Source organism: Myotis brandtii, unplaced genomic scaffold, assembly GCF_000412655.1.
Source record: "Myotis brandtii unplaced genomic scaffold, ASM41265v1 scaffold3683, whole genome shotgun sequence".
Lineage (NCBI taxonomy): Eukaryota > Metazoa > Chordata > Mammalia > Chiroptera > Vespertilionidae > Myotis > Myotis brandtii.
This window is the reverse complement of record NW_005364151.1, coordinates 1-4,838: the sequence shown is the minus strand read 5'-3', so window position 1 is coordinate 4,838 and position 4,838 is coordinate 1. Positions and strand designations below refer to the sequence as shown.

The window sequence follows — 4,838 nt, the reverse complement described above, 5'->3', positions numbered from 1 at the left end:
TTTTTCTTTTTTATTGCTTAAAGTATTACTAAGGGTATTACATATGTGTCCTTTTTCCTCCGCCCTTGACAATCCCCTGGCCTCCCCTATCCCCCAGTGTCTTATGTCCATTGGTTTTGCTTATATGCATGCATACAAGTCCTTCGGTTGATCTCTTACTCCCCTCCCTTCTGCCCCCCAACCCTCTCTGGCCTTCCCACTGCAGTTTGACAATCAGTTTGAGGCAGCTCTGCCTCTGTATCTATTATTGTTCAAAAGTTTGTAATGGTCTTTATTATCCATGTATGAGTGAGATCATGTGGTATTTTTCCTTCATTGACTGGCTTATTTCACTTAGCATAATGCTCTCCAGTTCCATCCATGCTGTTGCAAATGGTAAGAGTTCCTTCTTTTTTACAGCAGCATAGTATTCCATCGTGTAGATGTACCACAGTTTTCTAATCCATTCATCTACTGATGGGCACTTAGGCTGTTTCCAGATCTTAGCTATGGTGAATTGTGCTGCTATGAACATATGGGTGCACATATCCTTTCTGATTGGTGTTTCTGGTTTCTTGGGATATATTCCTAGAAGTGGGATCACAGGGTCAAATGGGAGTTCCATGTTTTGTTTTTTGAGGAAACTCCATACTGTCTTCCATAGTGGCTGCACCAGTCTGCATTCCCACCAGCAGTGCACAAGTGTTCCTTTTTCTCCACATCCTCTCCAGCACTTGTCGTTTGTTGATTTGTTGATGATAGCCATTCTGACAGGTGTGAGATGGTACCTCATTGTTGTTTTGATTTGCATCTCTCGGATGATTAGTGACTTTGAGCATGTTTTCATATGTCTCTTGGCTTTCTGAATGTCCTCTTTTGAAAGGTGTCTATTTAGATCCTTTGCCCATTTTTTGATTGGATTGTTTATCTTCTTTTTGTTAAGTTGTATGAGTTCCCTATAAATTTTGGAGATTAGGCCCTTATCAGATATGACGTTGGCAAATATGTTTTCCCACGCAGTGGGTTTTCTTGTTGTTTTGTTGATGGTTTCTTTTGCTGTGCAGAAGCTTTTTATTTTGATGTAGTCCCATTTGTTCATTTTCTCTTTAGTTTCAACTGCCCTAGGAGCTGTATCAGTGAAGAAATTGCTTTGGCATATGTCTGAGATTTTGTTGCCTTTGGATTCTTCTAGAATTTTTATGGTTTCCTGTCGTACATTTAAGTCCTTTATCCATTTTGAGTTTATTCTTGTGTATGGTGTAAGTTGGTGGTCTAGTTTCATTTTCTTGCATATATCTGTCCAATTTTCCCAACACCATTTATTGAAGAGACTATCTTGGCTCCATTGTATGTTCTTGCCTCCTTTGTCAAATATTAATTGAGCATATTGGTTCGGGCTGATTTCTGGGGTCTCTATTCTATTCCATTGATCTATATGTCTGTTCTTGTGCCAGTACCAGGCAGTTTTGAGAACAGTGGCTTTGTAATACAGCTTGATATCTGGTATTGAGATCCCACCTACTTTGTTCTTTCTCAGGATTGCTGCAGCTATTCGGGGTCTTTTTTTATTCCAGATGAATTTTTGGAGAGTTCGTTCTAGATCTGTGAAGTATGCCGTTGGTATTTTAATGGGAAGTGCGTTGAATTTATAGATTGCTTTGGGTAGTATGGACATTTTAATGATGTTGATTCTACCAATCCAAGAACATGGTATGTTCTTCCATCTCTTTATGTCTTCCTCTATCTCTTTTTTCAACGTCCTGTAGTTTTCTGAGTAGAGGTCTTTTACCTCTTTAGTTAAGTTTATTCCTAGGTAGCTTAATTTTTTTGGTGCGATGGTAAATGGGATTGTTTTTATAATCTCTCTTTCTGAAAGTTCACTATTGGTGTATAGAAATGCCTCAGATTTCTTGGCATTAATTTTGTATCCTGCTACTTTGCCAAATTCATGTATTAAGTCTAGTAGTTTTTTGATGGAGTCTCTAGGGTTTTGTATGTATAATATCATGTCGTCTGCAAATAAGGACAGTTTTACTTCCTCTTTTCCAATTTGGATGCCTTTTATTTCTTCTTCTTGTCTAATTGCAATGGCTAATACTTTCAGTACTATGTTGAACAGGAGTGGTGAGAGTGGGCATCCCTGTCTTGTTCCTGTTTTTAGGGGAAATGGTGTTAGTTTTTGTCCATTGAGTATGATGTTGGCTGTGGGTTTGTCATATATGGCTTTTATTATGTTGAGGTATGATCCTTCTATTCCCACCTTGCTGAGAGTTTTTATCAAAAATGGGTGTTGGATTTTGTCAAATGCTTTTTCTGCATCAATTGATATGACCATGTGGTTTTTTTCTTTCAATTTGTTTATGTGATGTATTACGTTTATTGATTTACGGATGTTGTACCATCCTTGCATTCCTGGGATAAATCCTACTTGGTCATGGTGTATGATCTTTCTGATGTACTGTTGGATCCGATTTGCTAAGATTTTGTTGAGTATTTTGGCATCTATGTTCATGAGGGATATTGGCCTGTAATTCTCTTTCATTGTGTTGTCTTTACCTGGTTTTGGTATTAGGGTGATGCTGGCTTCATAGAATGAGCTTGGAAGTGTTCCTTCCTCTTGAATTTTTTGTAGTAGTCTGAGGAGGGTAGGTTTTAGTTCTTCCTTGAATGTTTGGTAAAACTCCCCTGTGAAGCCGTCTGGTCCTGGGCTTTTGTTTGCTGGAAGCTTTTTGATGACTGCTTCAATTTCTTCCATAGTTATTGGCCTATTGAGATTTTTAGATTCTTCCTGATTGAGTGCTGGAATGTTGTTTTTTTCTAGGAATTTGTCCATTTTCTCCAGGTTGTCTAGTTTGTTGGAGTAGAGCTGTCCATAGTATTTTTTAACAATCATTTGTATTTCTGTGGGGTCTGTTGTTATTTCGCATCTATCGTTTCTGATTTTGTTTATTAGGGTCCTCTCTCTTTGCTTCTTGGTGAGTCTGGCTAGAGGTACATCAGTCTTTCCAGGAAATCCAGGTCCGGCTGGTACGCAAGCTGGAGAAGAAGTTCAGTGGGAAGCTCGTGATCTTCATCGCTCAGAGAAGGATTCTGCCCAAGCCAACTCAAAAAGCCGAACAAAGAGTAAGCAGAAGCGTCCCAGGAGCCGAATGCTGACCGCTGTGCATGACGCCATCCTGGAGGACCTGGTCTTCCCGAGCGAGATCGTGGGCGTGGGCAAGAGGATCCGCGTGAAGCTGGATGGCAGCCGGCTCATCAAGGTGCATCTGCACAAAGCGCAGCAAAACAACGTGGAGCACAAGGTTGAAACTTTCTCTGGTGTCTATAAGAAGCTCACGGGCAAGGACGATAATTTTGAATTCCTAGAGTTCCAGCTGTAAAGAAAAATGACTAAATAAAGTACATTCTTACTATTGTTTAAAAAAAAAGAAAAACACTTTGTCCCTGACCAGTGTTGCTAAGTGATTCCAGTATCAGCCTGCATTTCCTGGTCAAGGTCATGTGTCTGGGTTGTCCGTTCAATCCCTGTTCCCAATCAGGATGCATGCAGGAGACAGCCAATTGTGTCCCTCTCATATCGATGTTCCTCTCCCTCTCTCTTTTTCTATCTCCCTCCCTCCCTCCTCTCTTCCTTCTACTCTTTCTAAAAATCAGTGGAAACAAGATCCTTGGGTTAGGATTTAAACAAACAAAACAAAAAAACAATAAAAAATAAAAACATTTTGGGTCATTCCTAACCTATAAGCTATCATGATCCAAATATTGCTGTCTGTCTCATTTCTCTGTCTTTTTCATCTAGTATCACATTTGCTTATAGGTTTAGGGCACACCATATACCTCTTCAGTTTTCAAAATCTGATCATGAGATGGGTTCTCATTTACAATGGTCCGCTTATTTCCCATTGGAAACACTCAAGGGTCATTCATTATTAATCTGATTCCTGCTGGTTGTGCAATTTGGAACTGTAATAATATTTGGAGAAAAGGCTGTAAGAACTCAATGATGTATATTATTACAATTATCTTCTAAAAATTTCATAGACCAGGAAGACAGTAAGAATATCATAAGTAAATTTCCTGTGCTTCAGCAGCAGTTATAGAGGGCCATGTTTTATAACTACTTCAGCCTCATTTAAATTAATATGGTTAGTAGTCTTTCTTGGCTTAGGGTATAAGCATATCCCCATAATTATGTTCTGGCATTTCTACATAAAATTTCTCAATATTCCTTTTCCACTAATATATACAGGTTTCCTATTTTTGTTTGCCTCTTTTTACTCATTCAGAAATAATTAACATGTTAGGTCAAACTACTTACTTTTAACTTCTCTTAAAAACACCCAGCCCAGCTGGCATGGCTCAGTGGTTGAGCATCAACCTATGAACCAAGAGGTCACAGTTTGATTCCCAGTCAGGGCACTTGCCTGGGTTGTGGACTCGACCCCCAGTGTGGTTTGTGCATGGGGTAGCCAATCAATGATTCTCTCTCATCATTGACGTTTCTATCTCTCTCTCCCTTTCCCTTCCTCTCTGAAATCAATAAAAATATTTTTTAAAGAACACTCCGAGATCCCTTTCCTCCTTTTGCAGTAGCATTCCCTCTACATTTCAAAAAGTTATCAGAAATAAAAGCCAGGCCCTGAGCGAATTTGCCTAAGACCAGCTGGTAGTGTGCAGGTACTTGATTTCATGCAGGAAAGATTGCAGAATATGAGTTCAGGTGATTTTGAGACCAGGTTTATTAAAGCTGCATGCAGTGGCACAAGGAAGGGCCTGCTATAAAAGAAGCAGTAGGGCAGTGACAAGGTGTGGCTGCTTTGGTTCTCTGGAAACTTTATGGGACAGAAGTGAGCCTATGC

General features: G+C 39.6%; 1 pseudogene; it reads left to right on the top strand.

Annotated features, from left to right (window-relative positions):
- Positions 1–3,366, top strand: part of LOC102248539 — a 21,209-nt pseudogene extending 17,843 nt beyond the window's left edge.
- The last annotated feature ends 1,472 nt before the right edge of the window (positions 3,367–4,838 follow it).